The following is a 25787-nucleotide window of genomic DNA, read 5'->3' on the forward strand; positions in this document are numbered from 1 at the left end:
CTGGTGGAGGGAAGGGAAGTCAAATTCCTGTGTGACTCAGGAGCATCACGGACCCTGATACACCCCTCCAAGTTCCCAGAACATTCTGAATCACCTGATTATATACTAGTGAAAGCTGCAAATGGACAGCTATACAGGGAACCACTTTCCCATGATATAGCAACAACTGACCCTGTTTCAGGTATGACCCAAAGAAGTAAGATTGTTGTTTCTGCAAAATGTCCAGTGAACCTATTGGGTAGGGACCTTATGCAGATATTTGGCATAGCAGTAGTTCCAACTGTGCAGGGTATGGAGGCACAGAGACAAATGGATACTTTTGTGGTGCGATCGGAGGGTGAAACTTTTTACTGGTACAGCCAGGACCTAGTTACGACTGGTCCAGGGGCAGTAACCGAGGAACTGATGAACATAGCCATCAGTAAAGCCCCCTCCCTTGACATTGATCGTCAGCATTTATTACACTGTACTCTATACTACTGTAATACGCCAGGACCTGATAGAGAATATGAGCAAGAATTGTTCAGAAATCGTGCAACTACATTAGTATTACGTACATTGTATTGGGATACTGAGGGGAACAGTGTAGTTAGCTGTTCATTACCTCAAGAATTCCTTGCATTATATAGGTCAAATCGATTGCCACATGTCAGCTTGACAAAGAATAAAAACATAAAATGGGCAGACTTAGGAGAAAAGGTAACAAGATGGGAAAAACAGACTGACTTAGAATTGTCAGAACAGGGAATACAAAAACAAAAGTTGAATTGTTTGACGCAGACACACCCTGCTGTACACTTGCAATCTAGCGAGGACAGCTGATTAGCATTTTTATTAGAAGAAGAAGAGAAAGCTTTATGTGAGATACCAACGACTCTTTGGTCAACAGGCAAGTCAGATGTAGGACTTATTCAAACAGCAGGACCAGTTACAATTACCCCAAAATCAGCATTTAGACCACAGAAAAGACAATACCCTTTGAGAAAAGATGCAGAAATAGGAATCAAGCCTATAATAGCAGCATTACTCAGGGAAGGAGTACTGGTAGAATCTCCTGATTCACCATGTAATAAACCCCTATTTCCTGTTAAAAAAGCAAACGGGGAATGGCAGATGGTTCAAGATTTCCAAGCTGTAAACAATGCAGTGATACCCAGAGCACCCACAGTGCCAGACCCACATACTTTGTTAAATGACTTAAAACCGCAACTAAAATATTTCTCTGTGGTAGATATCAGTAATGCTTTCTTTTCAATACCTATACATCCTGATAGTCAATACTGGTTTGCATTTACATTTCAGGGTAAAAGGTATACCTATACTCGACTACCACAGGGATATTGTGAGAGCCCAACAATATTCGCACAAGAAATGGCTAGCAACCTGGCAGGGTTTACCCCACCAGGAGGTAGTCAAATTCTACTTTACGTAGATGACATTTTGCTAGCAGCCCCCACCCAGCAGCAATGCAGGGAAGATACTGTAGCGCTATTGAAATTCTTAGCAACACAAGGACACAAAGTGAACAAAAGTAAGTTACAACTCTGGAAAAAGCAAGTTAGATACCTAGGATATGTGATATCCAATGAAGGTAGGATATTAGATGAGAATAGAAAGACAGCAATTTTACAAGCACCCAAACCAGTAACCAAGAAGGAAATGATGTCCTTCTTGGGGACAACTAATTTTTGTTGGAGTTGGATACCAAACTATGCTTTGGAATCTGCCCCACTGACTAACTTGATATATAAAATACCAATGGCAGCACAAGATTTGTTACAATGGACACCCGAAGCAGAAACGGCTTTCTGCAAATTGAAACAATTGATAGCTTCTTCATTAGTTTTAGGACTCCCAAATTATCACAAATGGTTCTTTCAGACCGTAGATTGCAAGCAAGGATATATGACGTCAGTGCTGACACAACAACATGGGGATAAGCAACGCCCCATAGCCTATTATTCATCACAGTTAGACCCAGTGGCGCGATCTTTGCCTCACTGTGTACAAGCAGTAGTTGCAGCTGCAATGGCAGTACAGGCCTCGGCCTCAGTGGTATTATTCCACCCTCTCACATTGAGAGTGCCTCATGCAGTCACAATAATCTTACTGCAAGAAAAAAGTAGCATACCTCTCTCCTGCTAGACATCTTTCATGTATGACTATACTGCTGAGCCAACCTCATATTACAATTGAACGATGTACGACATTAAATCCATCAACATTACTCCCAACTCCTGCAGATGGCACACCACACAGCTGCCTGCAGGAAATTGAACAGTTAGCCTTGCCTAGACAAGATCTCACAGATATGCCCTTGGATGATGCTGAGGTGACATATTACGTGGGCGGCTCATGCAGAAGGGGCCCTACAGGAAAGAATCTAGTGGGGTATGCAGTAGTTACAGACACTGAAATTTTAGAAGCCCAACCCTTACCACATGACTTGTCTGCACAGGCAGCAGAATTGATAGCTTTAACACGAGCATGTACTTTAGCAAAAGACAAATGTGTAAACATATATACTGATAGTATGCTTTCTCTACAGTACATGTATTTGCGCAACAATGGAAGAATAGGGGAATGATAACATCTAGTGGAAAACCAATTAATCATGCACAATTTATTTTGGAATTATTAGAATCTATCCAGTTACCTACTAAAGTAGCTATTTGCAAATGTGTAGCTCATACAAAACAGGATAAGATTTCAAAAGGCAATGCGAGAGCTGATGCAGCTGCAAAGCAAGTGGCCTCAGACTCAGAAACTTTACTTTTGAATAAGGAATTACAACCCTCTGAGATTTTAGATTTAGACATGTTGAAAACAATGCAGACGCTTACTACAAAAGCAGAAAAACAAAAATGGGAAAAACAAGGCGCAATTCTTGAAAATGGACTGTATATTTCCAAAGAGAAAAAAACAATACTGCCGTCTAATTTATTTAGATATGCAGCTTTGTTGAGCCATGGGCAGTGCCATGTCTCAACAGGGGGGATGGTACAGTTAGTAAACTGAATATTCCAAACATATGGATTCACAAACTATACAAAAAAAATTTTGTGCAGCTTGTCATACTTGTAACAAGCACCATGCACAAGGGGCATTTAAACCTAAGCAAGAAAGTTTTCCTATACCACTGTATATACCACCGTATCCGTTCCATACTATCTGTATGGATTTCATAGAATTGAATAAGTGTGAAGGGAAAAAATATTGTCTAGTCATTGTAGATATGTTTTCTAAATGGGTAGAAGCTTTTCCAACCAAGAATCCGGATGCAGCAACAGTGGCGAAAGCCCTGATAAAAGAAGTAATCCCTAGATTTGGCATACCGGAAAGGATTTATATTGACAATGGCACACATTTCGTTAATCAGACAATCCAGCAACTTGGAAGATTTTTTGGAATCTCCTTGAAAAACCATTGTGCCTACCACCCACAGTCAGCAGGACTGGTGGAAAGGTACAATGGAACTCTTAAGAACAAACTTAGGAAGTTAGTTGAGACCCAGAAGAATTGGATATACTGTTTGCCTTTAGCGCTGCTGAGTATGAGAACGGTTCCAAATGTGAAGGGTTTGACTCCCTTCTAAATGGTTTTTGGGAGAGCATATTATGTGCCTCAGTGGAAAGCTCTCATGCCTGCAGAGCAAGAGGCTGACAGTTCATTAGCTAGTTATATGAGGAAGCTGTTAACAAGTAAATCTGTTTTGCAGTTTAACTCTTTTTCAGATAAGGAACAGACCAGACCGGTGGAAGCAGTTTTGGCTCCGGGAATGTGGGTGTGGTTAAAAGTGACGAAGAGGAAGAATTGGGTTAGTCCAAAGTGGGAAGGACCATACCAGGTACTGTTGGCAATGCCTACTGCAGTCAAAGTGGCTGAGAGGACGTCCTGGTTCCATTTGACACACTGCAAACCGGTAAAGAACTTTCAACTTGATAAAAACTTTGTGACTGATATACAACAAGGGCAAAATGGCCAAGAGCAAAGTGAATAGAAATATAGATCAACCCCAGAGATGTTGCATAATCATTTTGTTGAGTATACATTTATTGACTATAATTGTGACAATTTTCCTCTTGTTGTGGTTTTTCCTACACTCAACCACACAAGTGAAAGTGGGAAGACGTGACGAAACATCTATAGACTGGCATCCAAATTTTAACACATACCTAGCCATGAAACGTGTATATGCAGAGACTATGAACGTTTTGAATTGCTGGGTTTGTACAGCTATACCAACAGCATATGGAGGACTGATAATGTCCGCTGTCCCTCTGGGGATAAATGAGACTTGGGAAAATTTGCTTTTTGACACAGGGACTGTGAGATCACAGGACAAAATAGCTTTGTTTTTACCTGTCACACAAAAGGGAATTGTATGTTTTTATAAAAATGACACTCTCCAGGTGGGCTGGAGCAATTGTAATATAACAATATCTTATTGGTAACCACTTGCGGCAGGAACTTCCAGATACAACAAAACAAAAAGAAAAGAAAAGAAAGTCCCAGGAGAATTCCAATGCTACACACTTTATTCACTTAAATGCAAATAGAATAAACGCTATTAAAAACATGCGTTTTCGTCTTCACCGAGACTTCATCAGATAGTACATGTGACTTGGTCAATAAGCAACTTTATATACAATTGATTTAATTAATGAAGCACCATTGGAATTCTCCTGGGACTTTCAATATCTTATTGGTGTTATATTAAGACTAGTAATGGCAATACCCTTTGCGATACTAATTATGACTCATATTTGAACTCAATGAAAACAACCATGAATGAAATTCGCAAGAATCCTGTTTTATTTAAACAATTGTCAATTATAGACCAGAAAATGTTTCATGCAGGGTTAATGCGTATTAGTACTAAAGTAGAAAATTGTTATTTTATTTGTGGGAAAAAAGCATACAAATGGCTACCTGAGAATTGGTCCGGAAGTTGTTTTTTGGGTTATCTGGTTCCGGCTATAAGACATACTGCAGAATTGCCTTTGGGTAAGATACGAAACGTGAGAGAAGCAGCCCAAAAACCTGAAGGTCCAGTTGAAAAGCCTGTAAATCCAGTAGGACGGATCGAAGCTGGCTGGAAAGACCATAATACCGTAAAGGATAAAAGCAAATTGACTCATATGGACTTGAGTGACAGTGTTATATCTTGGGCAGGAATATTCCCGGCATATGGAGCAGTCAAATCAATCTGGGAGTTGAGGAAGCTGTCGAAACTTCTCGAAGTAATGAGTAATGCAACTTTCTCTGCCCTAGAACTGGTGACTGATGAACTGAATGCAATGAGAACTGTTGTGCTACAAAATCGAATGGCTCTTGACTTCACCCTAGCGGCGAGAGGTGGTACGTGTGCGCTTATCAAAGAAGAATGCTGTGCATACATTCCGGACAATAGGCATGAAATTAACAACCACCTAGAAGTAATTCAGCAAGTATCAGCCATGACTGAACCAGGCCCAAACCCACTGATGGACTTCTTCCAGAATCTATTTGGGGGGGTGGGGTTCCATCCTAATGAATATTCTGATTGCTATTTGTGTGGGTTTACTCCTAATAGGAGCATGTGTTTGTTGTGAAATTTCCTGCATGAAAAGATTAATCAAAGATTTTATTGATGTATCTGTTACTGAAACTTTGTACCAAGATATTAAGATTGAAAAATTGATGTCAAACGAAAACTTTTTCTGAAGTATAGATCAAATGACTCACCTAGCTGAAAATCCTTAGTGGAAGAGGTTAGGAGACAAAATGACATTATGTATACTTCAAAATAGAATAAAAAGTATTAATAGGAGGGAAAATGTTAGAGAAATAATATATGTGAAGTGCTAGTTTAAAAAGTAAAGTAGTATGTAATGCATTTTATTCTATTAATGATATAACAAAAATGATGAATTCATGTGCAACTGCAAGAAGTTTTGAAACTGCAGTGTGGCTTGTAGCAAGTTGACCTCTGACCCTGGCAGCTGCTAGCTCAGCAAGTTTTAATGTTTATGCTTTTCACAAGTGATTATCTGCTGGGTCAGGAAATTAAATATGTGAAATAATGAAATCTTCTGCTCTTTCCTGCTGGGATGATTTGGCCTTGTGTATGTGTTACTAGATAACACACAGCTGTTGGGAAAGTGTTACAGGGGAACAAAGAAGTGTATTAGAAGACTAAATCTGCTATTGTATTCGAACTAGTCTGAAGCCTTGAAGAAGTAACTTTACAGAAAGACATTATGTCTGACCAGGTGGTAAGCAAGGCCGTATTGTTACCAGAGGAAAAACTTTTTTAAAATATACAGCATCAGCATTAATTAATGAATAGAACACTGTAAGCTAAAGTGATGTAGATGCCCTGTGACATATCACGTCAGTAAGGTGGGCACAACTTGAATGTAAAGACTATAAAAATTGTGTACTTCCTGTTTCATGTCAGACAAAATTCTGTACTTGTATTTTTTTTGCCTCCTGGTGTACACTAGTAAACTTTTGAACCTGAACCTCCTGTGTATTGATCTTTTTATTTTACTTAACATAGACAAAAAAAAATTCCTACCTGTGCTGATAAATGTTTTACACTGTCTAATATTTGTTATCATACAGTTAAATGAGAAGGATACAAAATGCACTACAGACTGCATTTCTGAGAGTATAGCATAGATAAGAGAAGAATGAACATAATACAAAGAAAAGACAAAGCTGCATTGTTGCAAAGATATTCATAAATGTTTGTCTGATCAGTCATTACACTGAATATGTAAGCCACGCATGTACAAACAAAAGAGAGTCTACAAGTATATATGTCTTGTTAATACTATAGAGGAAATGTGAATTGCTTTTATGCATATAATTTGCTTTTCTGCTGTAAAGTTGTTTCTGTGGCAAGGAGAGAAAACAAACTCCCACTGTGTTTTGTAGGATCATTAGTATGATACTTCCAATCCAGAGCTGTGTAAAAATCTGTAACGTGTTAAACTTTTTATTAATATTAATATTTGTATGGCTTAGCACAAACACTGTGAAACATACGAATATTTTTAATTTAATAGAAGCAGCTTGTATGATAAGGACAGCATTAATTAGAGTTGTGACTCAAATGAATGTGTAGCACACCTGTTAAAGACGTTGAAGCACACAGCACATAGGATAGGTTCAAGTCTCACATTTTTTAATGATACAAGTTAACAATGATTTTTTTTACAATGTTAAAGTGTTTTTGTCTTTGCCTTTCTCATTTGTGTGTTGCTCACCTATGTGCAAACACAGCATACTGATGCAGAAAAAGATACATTTTAACTTTCAGAAAAGATACATTGTTACTTGTTTTGCCTTCTTTTGCACAAACATGCTAAGCAGCATTGTGTGACGGTTGGCATGTAAACACAACGCCTGCAGTTCCACAAAACCTGCAGACAAAAAAGATGCTTTGTAACTTTCAAAAAATATACATTGTTACATGTGTTGCCTTCCTTCGTGCAAACATCCTAAGAGGCATTGTGTGGCGGTTAGCACTCTGAAGTGTTAAAAATACACCTGTTCCCTAGCTTTCCCTGTGGCACAAAGTGTAAGTTCATAGCCACAACACAGGTGAGTTAGGGTTCTAATCCAACACGCTACACTTTTTTTAAATGGTGTCTCACTGTAATTTATATAAAAAATAACAATATAGAGATAATTATACATAACAATAACTATGTATAGCAGTGGATATCATATGAATTATATGTGTGACTCTGGGTGTCCTGACAATTATGTTTCTGTAATTAAAAGTTTCTCTTCTGCCCTGGGATGGACTTTATACTTTACTGATAGTCATTTACACAACTCACATAATGCAAGTCTAGCTGAAAAACAGAATGTATTGTGTGGTTTAACCCAGAACTCAGAAACCTTTCCTGAAAGTAATAAAAAGTATATGCATTTCCAGTATATTGTCACACATTACTCCCGCAGCACACATGCGAATGCATAAACCAGGACTTTGACAGGTCACACACATACATGGTAACTGAAGTGTAGCACCACTCATTCTTTACTGTGTCTATATAAGTAATGAGCTTGTCTGATAAACTTCATCTGTAACAATGAGGATAAACACCTATGTGGAAGAATATGTACTCTCTGTTTTACATAGGTTTGAATCAAACATTGTACAAATCACTTTTATCGGTGTGTAAGGCCACACAAAATATGTGTCAAGTAATAAAATTTATACCCCCAATACATGTCCTAAAAGTCAAGTTATCTAACAGGTATAGCAGCACATATGCCATAAATTAATGTCAACTGTCACATTACCCTTCCTGTTTCATAAACTGCCTTCCTCTCCATCTGGCAATGTTGCTCTCCACTTAACAACATGCACACACAGCTGGCATGGATGTGCAGGTTTGTGCACTGGCCGTAAAATGTGATATCACAAATGGGCTGGAAAACACATCAACTATTGTTGGATGATCTGTGCAGACATAGCAGGAACTAGGAAGGAAGGTACCCAATTTAGGGCTCAAAGATGGTGTGTAGAGGTCCAGAATATTCACTCCTCATAAAATGCCACAGCCATGAGCTGGTGCAGGGGGCTATACTGGGTCTGAATATAAATCAGAGGATTGGAGCAGTCTAGCCAAGGCTGTATCCAGTGTGAGTGGCATTCCACACATTTGAAAATACAGGCATCATTACAATGACCTGAAAAGGCTCAAGCAGGAAAAATTTAACCAGTGGCTGGATGAGTTTAGGCCTGCTGACATCACACAGTTGTGTAAGTATACAGATAAAGCAGATAAAGATACTTTAAATGATATACAAAGCTGGAAATAGCCAAGACTGGTATGTATAATGCTCTTCTCTTTTTATCTCCTCTTTGTTTTACAGCTGCCCAGGAGATTTCAGAGAACAGTGAGGCCCATGCTGAAAGCTTAGAAAGACTGAGAGAAGCGGGTGGGGGTGGGGGGTTATGCAGCACAAACTAACAATTATTTTATTAAAAGAATTGCTCTTCCATACATTGCTAGCAAATTAAACATGCATATCTCAACAGTAAAATCAAATATACATGCTTTATTCTGTAGCTCAAAGTAATTGTAGGAGTCAATTTAATTGTGTATTCAGATGGTTTGGATTCATATCCCACAAGTAACAAATATATACCAAAAAAGTTATTAAATATTAATTTCAACAAACTGGAATAAATGTCATGTTGTTGACTTAATCTGTATTATTTTTAAAAGCATATGTGCAATATATGCATATTGCAAGGATTATATGGAACAATTCTCAGTCCTATTTTAGATTTTTAAAAATTATAGTTAACGTAAAAGTACAAATATATTTCTATTGTAGGTATTTATTGTATGTGACATAATGGTTTTAATTATGTTTTTCTTTTATCCCACCCCTTATCTCTTTTTCTATTTTTATATGTGTGATCATACTGCTCTGATATCATAGTTTTGTGACAACCAATAAAATGATTTCCAGCACAGATAGGTAGACCAACTGCTATACCTCATTCTGCCACCCCTCCACCATCTGCAATACTAACATCCAGCACAGTCTCAGATGCAACCTGACCATACTGGCTCTACAGCTCTGCACTGCCTGGGCCCTCAACAACAGGCAGCATTACCCTGGCAGCTGGTACAGTGGTACCCTCTGGGAGTATTGATGGAGATGAGATTTTGTCATTCACAAAACCCTGCCAGGCATGGTGTGGGAGGTCGTAGAAGGTACCGTTGCCACACATCTCAGCCATCTGGAGAAGTTGCTTGGGAGAATGCAGAGAAAACCCAAATGTCAAGCAATCCAACAGGAAGATGATGAAGGAGATAATGATGACAGTGCTGCAGGTGAGGACTAGATTCTTATTGTCCCCATGCTTGACTGGCATGTGCTTCTGATGTCCCTCCCCTATCCCCAGTCATGGTGTCCCCAACCTTGTATTCTTCACCATCCCTGTGTCTGTCTTGTTTGTCCTATTTGTCTGCACCTGCTTCCTCACCTACCCTACTTACCTAACCCTGACATACCTATGTCGCTTCCCCAACATTTCTGTCTTTTTGAAATAAAAACAAAAAACTGGGCTTCTATCCCACAAAAAAATAAAAAATAAATCCCATACATAGCTCTCCACTTTGCATGCGTCTTCCTGACACAGTTGATTCACTTCAGTTGGCTATACAACATGACTGCATTGTTGTTACTCATCTGTGTTGAGGTGACAGTCCAAATTCATCACATTTTCTATCCATGTTCATAATACACTGTTGAAGACGTGGCTAGCTGTTTTTTCCTAATTCCCTCCTGCACATTCCTATATTGCTTCCCCTTTGTTATTCCCCCTGCTTGCCCCCTATTTCAACACTTTCTTATCTACCCCATTTTCATACCTTTAATCTGGACAAAAAAACACACATGGCAGAAATGCCCCCAAATAAAGCCCTTCACTTTTTGTCCTCTGCGTTTGCACAGAGTTTGGCATCACGCACCAGTGCTGAGTGATGGTTGAATGGCTCTTCATGTCTTGTGGCATCGGTCGCACTGGTCTAGTTACCTCAACGCAATGCTGCTTAAACTAGCTGCACTAAAGGAACACAGAGTTAATGAAGGGCAAAGGAAGTGCTATGAAACATTTACTCTAACATTTATTTAGACTGCTGAATGTATAAAAATGCAAATCCACATGTGTACTGTTGACATAAATCACTTGACGGATGTTCACTTTTATACAGTACTTCACTGTAGTTATTGCTTCTCACATTTGCAAGAATCATCTCATTTACTTATGTAATGCCATCCTGACACCATGGGATGGATTCAATGAAGCCTACACTAATGGATTCAATGAATCCTACACTAAGTGTACACAGTTCTGAGTGTACAAACAACACAGACATAACACAGACCTTCTTCCTGCTAATTTTAGTTTTCGTATTGATATTCTTGCAGATTTAAATATTGACAGGGATTCAAAAAAGTTTTCACAAAGTGTAGGCTACATGTACACTTAATGCAATCTTTCTGAGTGACAAGAAAGCACAAAAAATGTGATAATAATTTTATTGAATACATATCATGTACGCACAGTGTACACTTAGTGTAGGCTTTATTGAATGCGACCCCATGTGTAAAAAATTAGTTTGAACTGGATTCAAACCCTGTGTCATTTGTGCTCTAAACATGACCTCACTGCTCTTACACCTGCTGCCACAGGGAAAGCTAGGCAGCCAGTGCATTTCTTACAATAATTAATGTCCAAAGTGCTAATGACAACACCTTGCCACTTAACGTATGTGCGTGAAGGAAGGTAAACCAAAAGAAATATTGCTATTTTCCCATTTAAGCCAAGAACTGCTTTTGCTTGTCACTTAACTCTGAGCAAATGGGGAAGGCAATAGCAACAGTCCTTAATGACATAAATGGTACGACACAGCATTTCCAATATAAACTACATTCTGAACACTGTATTATCGGTCAGCTAGTTCTACCATATCTTGTATGCATAAGTACTTCTCAAGTTCAAGTTGTATTCATTAAATATGGATCTCACATATGCAAATACTTTGCTATTGTACATGGAAAGCAGCTGCTTGATGGTGCGTCATGTAAAGAGATTACTGGTATGTATTATTTTATTTTCCAGTTATTTTCATCCCATGAAAATCCACGTAAAAACACAACCGAAGGGAAGAGACTTGTTAGTGACTGAACATATATTTACTCAGACTCATGTGTGCCCTGCATCCATAAACTTGAAAATGGATATGTCAATAACAGTTCCCAAATGTCAACTACACTACAAAAATAAATAGTACAACTGCATTGTTACATCATCTAAAGCTTTATACTGACAACAGACATTGAGATTGCCTTATACACAACTTAATATGGACATCAGTTCATCACAATATGAACACATGTACATCAACGCTTGCATCCATGTTGATCATAAAATATGTGTGTGTGTGTGTGTATAGTCAGAAGAGCATGAATGTTAATCCTACTTTCATCAATTAAGTGTCATGGAGAACAAAAAGTTTTACATTTGTACATGCCTACACAGCCACTTCATACAGGCCTCCTATCTTCTCCCAAACATACACTGATGATGTCATGCACTATAAAGTGTTCTGCAACAGTGTAAAAGTCAGACTTATGCTGTAGTGCTTGCATTAAGTACTGTATTCTGAAGATATATAGGGGTTCTAGTCTCCCTATGATCAACTGGTGTGTTTGTGTTTGTAGTCAGTTAGTTCAACTTGTGTGTGTTCAGTTAGGTCACATTCTGGAAAACATTTTATAACAGCATGTGAGACACTCCTACTACCATCTACTTCTTACAAGGCACTGATGATATCATCAGCTATAAAGTGTTGTCTGACACTAAGAAAGCCAAACTTGTGCTGTGGTGCATGCATTAAATACTGTGTTCTGAAGATAGTTGGATAAAGAGTCTAGTCTCACTGTGGTCAACTGGTATGTGTGTGTGTGATTGTGTTCAGTTAGTTAACATTCTGAAGACCATTTTATAACAGCAGGTAAGACACTTCTACTACCATTTTTTCTCACCACACACTGATAATGTCATTAGCTATAAAGTGTCATCTGACACTGTAAAAACCAAGCTTGTGCTGTGGCACTTGCGTTAAAGTGCTGTGTTCTGAAGATAGATAGGGGTTCTATTTTCACTGTGGTCAGCTGGTTTGTATGTGTGTGCACTCAGTTCATATTCTGGAGACCATTTACGAACAACATATGAGACACTCCTGCTACCATCTTCTTCTCATCAGGCACTGATGATGTCATCAGCTATAAAGTATTGTCTGACACTATAAAAGTCAGACTTGTGCTGTGGCTCTAACATCAATCTAGCTTAACTTGAGTGTGTGTCCATTAAAATAATATTTTTGGGACAGTTTTAAACTGAGATATGGCTCTACATCTATGTCAGACACTCTTTCTTCTCAGCATACAGTGATGCTATCATCCTCTATAAAGTGCACATTGAGACTGTTAAAGTCAGATATGTGTGATGGTGCTACTCCTACCTTGTGTGGAACCCAACTTCTATACCTACATGGGTTTAATGTTCAAATCTGACCACAGCTAACTGCTCTGTGTGTGTGTGTGTGTGTGTGTGTGTGTGTGTGTGTGTGTGTGTGTGTGTGTGTGTGTGTGTGTGAGTGGATCTATATCAGTTCATTGAAGATTCACTTCAGTGAACCTGACCTCATCAACCCCAAACCAACAAACTTTACTTCCACGAATGTTCATATCAAAAAAAAAATTTCACCAGGGGAAAAAAAGCACTTGGCCAACATCATGAACACGAACCACAGTATGTTAATCCCTCCCAAGTGGGGGCTGTGCCCCCCCCACATCCCCCCTAACTATATATTCCAACTCCGAGATCGCACTACAGTGGGGAAAAGGGCAAAGTTGTGCTATTGGCCAATATAATGTCATACTAATTACATGGACACATACATCTTGTTACATCCACTTGTTATAATGCTGTCATATACACAAACATATCACAAGTTATGATTCAATTGCAACCTTGGTGAATTCATTGTATACGCAATTGTGTTGCTACTCCCAAGGATTACTGAGGTGGTCCCCAGCACCATTTTGTGACTATCAGCATTTGTGTCAGTAACTGTTCTGCATCAGCCACATCCGCCTCATTTATAATGTGTCTATATATGGTAGCAGGGCCATCACACACAGCCTTCCAGTGAAAAACATATAGGCATATGATGTACAATTGATGTAATAATGTGACATAGGTAGAGTTGTATGACTGCGTAAACAGTACCACTGTGTGGCATGTGATGGATATTCAGGGTTGTATTTGGAGATGTTGTCACAAATCATTTTTTAAATAAGTACAAAATGTTAAGGGGGAATACACAACTAAGTGCAGAGCTTTTTGTGAATGCCACCAGCTGTACTCAGTCATAGAAAACAGGCTATCTGCTAGCTGACAGTTTGGATCAAACTTTACTCCCTTGTCCCCACTGGCCATCATCCAAAGTATATATGCAAACATTACTCAGCTTATTTTCTCAGGAGAGCAGCTTATCTGTGTGTTCTCTAAGGCCAATAACACATCATCAATGGACCCTGACAACATCCCAGGTTGTCTTTTCAAGAACTTAAACCCTGACCTAGTAGACAAAGTTGGATCTCTACTTAAACACAGCCCCCATGCAGTCTATGTTCTGTCAGACAGGTGTAGGGTGTACAGCAACATTCATCCATCTGCACAAGGGGTGAACATGTCCTGATCCAGGAACGTATAGGCCTGACTTGCCTCATCTGTGAGTCAGACCAAAGAATCATCATGGACCTTATCAAAAAGGACACAGGTAATGCACAAGCAATACATTTTTGATTTAAGGCTACACCATGTCTGTTAAATCTGGATGATTTCTTCAAGAAGGTAACCAAGGGCATGGATGAGGAAAAGACTGTGCATCCCACCTGCCTTGACCCGGCCAAGACATTTGATACAAATCCACACTCAGGTTACTTGTCACTATTCAAAGGGAACCTGGACAAGTGGATGGAGCACTATAAATTCTTATTGGGAATAGCTCCCAAAACACTCTTGGACATGGGCAGCCATTACTAAATGCAATCTTGGGTATTAAGTAACATTTCTATGGTATTGCATTAGGATGAAATGGCTAGGCTTGAAATTACCTCTGGGTCGATAGCCTAGCAAACTCCTATGATCAAGTAGGCATAAACACCTATGTCACCAATGGGTAGACAAATGGATCACAGGCAGGACACATAACTTTGAAGTGTGTGAATTCACCTCTAGCAAGGGGCCAGTGACCAGGGCCGTACATCAGCATCCTGCACTAGGCCCTTTCCTGTTTCGTATGTAATTCTTCGAAGTCAAGACAAACTTAGACAGCATTTGTCTGGCCAACTTTGCATATTAAAACTAGGACAGAGACCACAGCTGTGTTTCTTTTGAGTCACACAAAAATATTTTCCACCCTCCCATCCAGTTGCTGTTGTGTTCTCAGACTCAACTGTCTTTCTAGTTGCCTGCTCTTTATGTTAATTTGGCCACATATCTCCTTCTCTCTCCCCTTTCATTGGCTATTGTGAGTAAGCATAAAATTATCATTTTGTGAAATTACTCCCCTTCAACTATTTAAATTTATTGGCCATCCTACTGTATTCCATAGAACCAGAATATAAAATGCCCAACTCCTTTCAATCTATCTTGCTCATTTAAAATTAGTAACTGTCCACTTAGACAGCTAAAGCTTAAGTTACTCCCCTCTTTCATATCTAACTGCTTAGTACACACCAAACTTAGGATATAAACCCATTTTTTCCTATCTTACCTTTGAAATCTGCAACAGCTATTGCAAGACCACTAATTATTGGAAAGCCCTCATTCTGCTTCTTAGTAGTCATCTTGGGATTAGTGCCTCTGTTTTTCTGCTGGTGAGAGAAGGAGAACAGGGATATTACTTCCTGGAGACTGATGATCCCCAGAAAGCCTAATAACTGCTTCATAGGTGGAATTTGTGCTTATATTTTGATCCTTGTGATGGAGGGAGCAGAGTGCATTGATTCCTGACTGTTTCTTGTTGGACAGTGAGTGTCTGTGCTTAACATTCCTGATTGGTCTGGTTACTATTCAAGGCATCTACCAGGGAAATGCTACAACAAGCCTACAGACCCTTGTATCATCTGGGACAAGACCGTGGCTCACCAAACAGTTTGTGGCCTGCTTCACATCTTGGGATTGATGCTAGTGTTTTGCTTCTGGTGAGAGAAGACACAAAGGAGCATTGTAACCCATCAGAGAGAAGCTGTGGTGAGACCTAGCCAGGCAGTACATTCACATGACTTTTCTCTTTTTATCATTCTTGACAAGCTAATTCTTTGTTTTCAGTAAGTACTACTTGGTTTGTTTGTAACTTCAGAATATCTGCCTAAACACTTCATCCTTAATTTTTCAGGGTCTTCTTATTAGTTTCCCCAAAAGTGTTTGGCAGTATCCTGTATAGACACATATACCTTGAGTGACATTTATCCTGTAAAAGCATGATTGAAATTTCACCAATACCTAGTTGTACACAGGACAACTAGTTTGTAGTGACAAGCACTGTCTCCAGAGTTGCAACCTGGATACTCCTGATATTGATTTATATTATCACTCCAACTGTCTAATCAATAAAAATGGTCTGTTGCCATGGATATGGATATGATCTTTCCTGCTATCTCTGTTATCAGCCTGGTGGATATGGGCATTGTGAGGCAATGTAAAAATTGCCTCATGTTTACTGACAACCAGTTAATTCTCAAACTGATATGGTATGTGAGAGATGTATTTACACAATGTAACTGGAGGCAAAGCTTTCACATAAAACTACTCTTACTGTCAATAAGGTTGTCAGCAGTACGCACACTTCACCCATTACACACAAAGCAGACATATAGACCTAATATGCTGAGGCACTTAAATTTAACCTTCATAAACTCCAAAGATAAACTCCAAAGACCTCCTACAGGAAGAACACTTAACTGATACCCTCAGCAGCCCCGTATGCATTCTTTCAAAACAACACCCACATCAACACATATAGCCACATCTCATGTTGCCTCTACTTCTAAGCCCATAAGGTAAGCCACCACAAAATCCAGCATTCTGGTCTTTGGATACTCCATCATGAGACACACTGATGTCTCTCTCACCAGACTGAGTAAGGAGAAAGTCAATGTCAGTTGCTTATCAGGGGCTAGGATCCACCACATTACATACGCACTCAGCTCATTGGACCACAAGAGCCAGTATGATTCAGTCATAGTCCATGTGGGTGTAAATGACCTGAGGAATAACTCCCTAGACTATATGAAGAGAGACATCATAGAGCTCTCAGAATATATATCCCAGGCTAGTATGAGCCTAGCATTGAACAGCATTTTACCTTCTCCAAGGATGATGCTGCAATACGAACAAAAGATGACTGACTTTAATAATTGGTTAGTTTCTATTGTTATTCTAAGGCGGTGCAATATTTGTTAGGATGGAAGGAGATGGGAAACAGAAGACACTGCTTTGTCAGGAATGGTCTGCACCTCTTCCTTCTAGGCTTTTGAATATTATCTAAAACATTGTCTTCCTCAATAATGTCTTTTTTAGGCGATACCAGACTGAAAGTACTTCTGACATAGCAAATCAAAACCAAGAAAATCTAAAGGTATTACTGCTCAATGCTAGGAATTTAAACAAAAAACTCCACTCCCTAGAAGGTGTCTTCACCCTAGAGAATGCTGATGTCTGTGCAGTCACTGAGTCATGGTTTAAAGCCATGGGAAGCACACTGACACTGTAAGGTTATAATGCTTTCTACACATTTAGACCAGCTACTACACAGACAAGGACTAAAGATGGACATGTCTCAATTTACATCAAAAATAAACATACCTCAAGACTGATCAAACAGGGTAATGCCCTTGAGCTACTCCATGTTCAAATCACCATAGGCAAAAACCAAAACTTACTTGAAAGGTACAGGTACTCCTCTATGACCCAGGAAACCCGTACCATGTATTTAAACTTGGTGGAAACACTCACCATCCAACCCAATACCATATTCATGGACAGTTTTAATTATTCCAGTATTAACTGGGAATCCTATCTATTGCCAAACATACAGGCACAGAGATTCCTAGATTTTATAAACACAAGCTCCCTGGACCAGATTGTCAATACACCAACCAGGGATGCAACCATACTGGATCTGGTCATCACTAATATGGGAGAGTGCTGCAGACCCCCAGTATAATGTCATCCCTGGTAAGGTCAGACCACAAAATGGTCTCCTTTTAAGTAAAAATAAAATTTGGACCCCAAGCTAACCCTAGAATATTCAGAAACTACTCTATGGCTAACTTCCTGCTATTAAGTGATAACCTGTCAAATTTTCAAGCCCCCATAAACCCTGACACCACTGCTGTCTATTTAGAACGGTTTATAGAAACCCTATATAAGCATGTTAATAGCTGCAGAGAGGCAGCTGTACCCACCAGGAAGTACAGAACTAACTCAAAAAACAAGCCACCCTGGTGGAATCGCAAAATCAATAGGCTGAATAACAAAAGGAAGAAAATCCTGGCAAAAATTAGTAGGTGAAGCACCCAGCAGGATAAAAGTACTCTCATCAAAGTAAACAAACAACTCAGAGGACAAATAAAGTCTACCAAAGCCACATTTGAGGTAAATTTGGCCTCCCAGGCCAATAACAACACAAGGCACTTTTTAGTTATGTCAGCAACCTCAAAGGCAATACAAAATTGTGTGCAGAGCTCATTGTAAATGGAGCCACCTATACTGAGATAGAAGATATAGCAAACCTATTGCCCAAGAAATTCAGCTCCGGCTTTACACCTCTCTCCCCCTCAACCTTTCCTCAGGAAATACCATCAAATATAAGGCCAAGAGCACTGCATCAATGGACCCAGGCAATATCCCAGGATGCCTTCTAGACAGCATGAAACATGACTTACCAGGCTCTCTGGAATTGCTATTTAACTGCAGCCTTCAAAGAGGCTTCGTGCCTCATGAATGGAGAACAGCAACAGTCATCCCTCTGCACAAAGGTGGGTTATCTACAGACCCTGGAAACTACAGACCTATAAGTCTCACTAGTCTTTTATGCAAAGCCATGGAAAGAATTATCATTGAAATGATCAAAATGATACAGTAAATCTCCAGACACTGGACACAATCCAGTTTTGTTTCATCATGGCCAAGTCATGCCTACTCAACCTGGTGGACTTCTTTGAGAAAGTCACCAAAGCAATAGTTGAGGGCAAAATGATTCAACTGCCTACCTTGACCTGGACAAGGAATTTGGCACAATACCCCTCTCAGGCATTGTTGACAAACTCAAGAGGTTAGCTACAAATTTGTATGTTACCCAGTGGATAGCCAACTGGCTCACAGACAGGAGCCAGAAAGTTAGAACTGGGGAGTCCACTTCTACAAAGAGGCCAATCAGAAGTGGAGTCCCTCAGAGATCAGTCCTTGGACTACTCCTTTCTTGGCATTTACATTTCTGAAGTCAAAGCCAATGTCAGTGGCCACTGGCTGACTAAATTTGCAGATGATTGCAAATTTTGAACTGTCATTAAATCCCACACTAACACAAATGTTTTCCAGGAAGGACTGACACAGACAAACAACTGGTGTCAGACCAATGGACTAAAGCTAAATGCAAAGAAATGTAAACTAGTACTCTTCGGGAAGTCATCCACCCTTGGAAACTATCATATTGACAACACACCCCTTAGAGTTGACCCAGTAGTCAGCAACTTAAGGACAGACACAGACGGTTATCTAGCCTTTGACCATCATGTCTACAGTAGTGAGGATATCATTCTATGTTGTGCTTATAAATAAAGGTATGGCATCTAGGTCTAAGGAAGTAATTGTTGCACTGAGTACAATGCCCCCTTTGATATGTACTTAACCAGTCATATCCAACAGCTGGAACATCCACAGAGGTTCCTCACAAAAAGAACACAGAGCATAAGTAAAATGTCCTATGCAGACTGCCTCAAGCCCCTATCCCTGTATTCTGTCTCCTACAGGTTGTTGATGGGAGATCTATGCATGGTATACAGGGCATTGTCAGACCCCACTCTAATGGACCTCCTGCATATCCACAAAACAAACAGCACCAGAATTACCTGTTCTAGATTTAACCCTTGCCTGTGATATAAATAGGACCTGATGGAGAGACAAGTATGTATCCCACACACTACCCTGTCTCTGGAACAGGCTACCTGTTCATGTAAAGCAGAGCTCTCCCCTAATCCCCTAACCCAATTCAAGTGTAACTTGGGCAATTGGATGGGGAACAAGAAATTCATCCCTGGATTGGCACCTATGTCTGTAATGTACACAGGTAACCTGTAAATGGTTAATCTCCCAGATCCCTGCTTGTAACATTTTCAACTCCCAAGCCCCTGCTTACACTCATAAAGGGTACCAGAAATTGTCAGAGTTTTGAGATGCATGGCTAGACTTAGGCTCTTGTGGTTGTGGGCCTTGTAAACACCTATGAACCTATGAACGACTGCAAATTGTGGACAATCATTGAATCCAAGAATGCTATTGATATACTGCATAAAGTATTAATGCACAAAAATGATTATTGCCAGAGCCATGCAGATTCACTAAATGAACTGAAAACCATAAGTGTTTAATTTCTGAAAGCATATACACAAGCTAATTACAATATAGACAGCACACCCCTATGAGTACACTCAGCGGTACGTGATCTGGGTACTCAGACATATAGTAACTGGAATGCCCACAGTAGTGACAAATCCCTTATATGCAGCACAACTTCTAGGTGTGGGTGAGCTATCCACATCAAGAACATTAGAATTCCATTGTTCTTGAATCTCATCACACCAATAATTGAATACAATGCACTCTGTACCACGTACCTCACACACATCTGCAACAGCTGGAGCAACCCCAGAGTTATCACACAAAGAAGATAAATGGTATAAATAATAATTCCTATGCAAAGAGCTTGAAAGCCATATCACTGTATTATATCTTCTACAGACTACTAAGGGCCAATCTGTGTCTGGCCTACAGGGCAGTCTCCAACCTAGCCCTGATTGAAATGTTACACACTGTTAACCAAAACTGCACGAGGGTCACTTGTTCCAAGGATGTTAACTGAGCTTCTGACATAATAAATCATGTTGGAGAGATACACCCATCCATCCGATACTACCCCTTCTCTGGAACAAGCTTCCCATTCACTTAAAGCAAAAGGCCTTGCCCGACGCTTTTCAAGTGCAACCTAGATCAACGGATGGTTAATTTAAATTGTCCTGGTGTTGCAGCCATGTCCCTCATAGATAGAGGTAGTTGATATTAGACAACAGAGCATATGCTCACACATGTGAGAACATCATTCACATAGCTATTAAAAATTGTGAAAAACATGGCTAGGCTTTTATGGCATGTTGGAACTTTAGCCTAGTACTCTCCTATACACCTATAAACCTATGAAGTAGAATTGTATCCTAGGTACAACTATACTGTGACTCTACAGTGTCACGAACATACCAATACATCATGTCAGTATTACCACTTGCATGAACACTTATGCATGTAAGTCAAGATGTCATGGTAGTATAAAAGTTTCCATGGCAATGTCAGGGGGTTAGTGATCGTGTGGTACATGCCTTTGATTTGACATGTGCCAATAGAAACTGTGCTCCATGTATCGTTTGGTATGTGAACAATATCACAGTGGCAGCATCCTCTCTCATTGATGCTACACTTTGCAGTGCTGTAGTTTCTGAGCACACTGCAAACTGGGAGCCATTATTGAATCCCCAAATGATGTGGATACTCTAAACAGGGCCTTACAGAAACAGATGCTTGGTGCCACAGCCATGGGCTCAAGCTCAATGCCAAGAAGTCTATAGTTATCCCCTTTGGGAAAAACATGTACCCAGGAATTACTACATAGGTGGCAGTACACTAAACACCGAAAGTGTGATAAGAGACTTAGGGACACAGGTGGACAGTGGTCTCACCTTCGATAACCACATCACCACAACAGTCAGGAAATCCTTCTATGTGGCACACCTCATCACTAAGGGATTTTCATCCAGAAAAAAGGAGGTCATTGTCCCACTGTACTCATCCCTCATTAGACCCATTATATAATACAACACCCTATTTGGTATGTACCTCTCAAGACATCTACAACAACTGGAAAGGCCGCAGAAATACCTCACTAAAAGACTCACAGGCCTAAAGCAGATGCCCTATGCTGACCACCTTAAAAAACTCCAGCTATACTCTGTTGCATATCATCTACTCAGAGGCGATCTCTGCTTAACATACAAGGGCATGTCAAACCCAGAGCTGTTGGACATGCTACAGTTAAAGAAATCCCAATCCCTCAGAGCCACATGCTCCAGGGATCTAAACCTTGTCATCACAATAAACAAAACATGCTGGAGGGATAGGTTCCTGACCCAGACATTCCCTAGACTCTGGAATAGACTGCCCATACATGTCAAGCAGAGCGCCTCTCTGGCCCTCTTCAAAAGGAACCTTGACGATTGGATGGGAGAAAGGAAATTCACCCCAGGGATCACATCAGTCGCTCTGCTAGATAGGGGTCCAGGGAAGTAAATAGTGTGGGGAAAAAATAGCCAGGGAATTGTTATGGCTAGGCTTGTATAGGCCCTAGGGCCGATAGCCTAGTACCAACCTATGAACCTATGGGCTTACTAATACATAGCCATCAGTGTCACATAATGTTGTACCACTCATTATAATGTATCACTTCTTAATTCACATATCAGTTGCAGATGCTGCAGACAATATCCATTGTTATTACCTGTGGCAGATAAATGCAGTACACAACTGTGTGAAGGGAATTTACTGATAATAGTGTGTTGTTTTTAAGTGTTGTTATCCATATTGTTAGCCAATACCCATGTCTTCCAGGGATGATTTACTCAAGTGTGTTACTTTTGCCACAGTGAGTTCCCACACATCTTATCAGCCATACCTAAGTATTCTTTTTGATGAATAACCATTAAGATTTCACAGTGCAGACTTCCCTTCAAGGTGTTCTACAAGATGCATTGTGTGATATGTCTTTCTGTGATACACCCATTAAATACATAGCTCATTGGCAACATTGATGGTATGGGTTACATTCTTGCAAATGTGGATTGTGGCATATGTGTCATGCAAACAACTCAACTAACCAGGATTGCTCCTAATTTAAACTACAGGTGTAACAGTGTCCCTCATACCAACCAGAATTGGTCATTTTTGAGGAAGGTGTGCTGGATTTCCCTTACAAGTGTTGGATATGTATATTTAGATACTTATAATACTGCATACTCTTTTGCTTGTTAGAATACATATAGTAAATATATACACATTTAAATGCATGTACATTTCTGTTTGTTAGCATATATACACAAAAGGGTTAATCTTTTCTTAGTTAGAAATATGCCACGGTTTGGGATCCTACTATGTAATACAGAATGATTCTGTGCTTGGTATAAGCTTCAAGGGGAATTACAGATAAGAAACCCAGGTGCCGGGAGGATTGGAAACAGAAACAACTTCCTAACAGGAACGACTCCCAAAAAGTTTAAGGTTGTCACATAATAAATGTATGATTGCTTGTGTCATAGGTGATGGTTTAATAAAGGTGTTTGTTGTTTAAAAAAAGATATAAAGGCAAGTGTTATTATTTATTTTTGCAGACCAAAATCAGGAGAATGAATATTGAGGACAGCAGTAAGACTAACAGTAATGATGAGTAAAGTCAAGTATACAACCCAAGAGAATAACAGTGCATCATCAGAATAGCTTTCCTTTGTTTTCAAATACTAAATGTGTTGTATGTGAAGATCCGGAGTGAAACACATACTGTGTATGTAACTAGAACAAATACTTTTTATCTTAGTGATGTAGTGCATATATGTGTGTGTGTATACTGTGTTAATATGTGTAGCGTACTAAGTGGTATGCCGACAGACTTATGTATAGTTAGTACATATAAGAAAAATAAACGACTGCTTGTAAATGTTTCATCTCCCAAGCCCCTGCTTACACTCATCAAGGGTACAAGAACTTGTAAGAGATTTGGGATGCATGGCTAGGCTTAAAAAGGCCTTTGTCGTTCTTAGCCTAGTAAACACCTATGATGTAAACACCAATGATTTATATCCATAGTCCTGTGTGGCACCATCTTTATTTACTTAGAAAAGCCCCTGGCTGCTGTCCGCTCCTGCCCCAGCGTCTTTTGCCTCTGTACTCTGCTCTCCATTGTGCTGTTCCTGACATAGTCTCTAAGAACTTAACTACCTGGTGACAAAGGACCCTATCCAAATAGATGCGGTCTCATCTAACAGCCTTATATTCCCTGCACCCTCTCTCAAGGAAGCAAGAAAGTATGTGGTTGTCTAAGTCCTGCTTGTAAAGTTGACTACCGTCTATTATTGCTTCAGGGGTTCTAAAGTACGTTACGAGCCTGGAAAGCCAGCAGCCTTTACCCCCCCCTCCTATCTACCTTGTAACCAACACACCTCTTCTACTTTATAGTAACCCCTTTTACTAGCTATCACTCCTTCCCTATTTCTAAACCAGCTAGCTCCCTTACATAATTACCTGCAATACTATATCTGACCATGAGGTGGCACCCTTATCCCATCCTTTATCTCCTGCTTATCCCTCTGTTATCCTTCTTTAATTACACTAGATTTCTTAAGTCCTAGACCTGCTCTTAACTTTCTCACTTTACCCTTTACTTCAACTATCTACATGCACCTGTTTTTTTCCATAGGCTCCTGATTTATCTCTGATCTTTCCCACTCCTGATTTACCTAACTTACCTTCAGTTACCAGCATTGCTGATAGTTTCCTCTCAAGCTTCTCCTTCACTTGTCTCTGACTATTGCGCTTAGGCCCTCCTAACCTCTCCAGTACCTGCTATCTCCTGTCCCTAGGTTCTTATCTGGCTCATTTCCCTGCCATTCCTACTTCTCTTACCTTCAGTACCTGCTGCACCTCCTTTCAGAACGACCAATAGCCTCCCTAGGTGTGGTTTGTCTCTTGCCCCTCCTGACTGTACCTCTTGAACACCTTCTTCCCTCCCCTCTCCACCTCTCATCCTCTGGAATACTATTTATACCCATAGTCCTGTGTGGCGCCATCTTTAATTACTTAGAAAAGCCCCTGGCTGCTGTCCACTCCTGCCCCAGGTCTTTTGCCTCTGGTAAGTAGTGTTCGGTTGCTTATTTGCCTTGTCTAGTGCAGAAGTGTTAAACTGTGAACTGAATGCTTAAAGACATCTAATACCCTGCTGCTGTTTATGTAACTGTGTGTCTAAAGGTTATTCTCTTGCTTTGCTGCTGTTCATGTTACTGTTTCCTTGATTGTTTTCCAAGCCTGTAACGGCTATTGAGAATTATGCCACCCACGTGGAGCCTGTATGTGTTTGCTGTAGTTCAGCCATTTGTTTAAAAGCCTGAAATGGCTGCCTAAAACTGCTGCTGTTCATGTTACTTTTGGGTGTAAATGTCCAAGCCTGTAACAACATGCTGAAGCTAGTATGCTTGTATTAAACTGCTGCGGTTCTTGATACATTTGGGGTGTTAGTCTCTACACCTGTAAAGAGCATGCTTAAACTTGTTTCATTGTTTTAAGACCGAAACGGCCACTGTTTGTACTACATTGAGAGGAATTGTTAAGCCTGTAACTGCTACGTAGCATTATACCACCCACGGGGAGCCACTTTGAGTGTACTGAAGATCAGTTTGTCCATTTTTAGCCTGGAACGGCTATTTGTAATTGCGCCACCCACGTGGAGCCAGTCTGAGCATGTTGAAGCTAATATTCTCCTCTAGCCATTCACTACATGTGAAACAGGGAACTGAATCTAATTAGTGTTTCTCTGTTTTCAACCTGTGCTGCATACCCTGCTTATCATGCTTTAAAGATTATAGTTAATTTTCGTTAACATCAGGGTGCTATTTTAACCATTCTCTAGCCCTGCAAAGTCCCAGACTCTTAATCGCTAACACTAGCTGTAATCTTTATATTTTTCAAATATCAGCAAGTGGGCCTCGGGTTTCTTAGTGGTTTGAAAGCCAACTTAAACAGAGGTATGCTTTCTGTAGTCTACTACAACCTCAATTAGGTCCTGTGTATCTGGCTACTGGCCATAACTGTTTTT

This window comes from Protopterus annectens, chromosome 5.part1 (genome assembly GCF_019279795.1).
Source record: "Protopterus annectens isolate FY-2018-M chromosome 5.part1, PAN1.0, whole genome shotgun sequence".
NCBI lineage: Eukaryota > Metazoa > Chordata > Ceratodontiformes > Protopteridae > Protopterus > Protopterus annectens.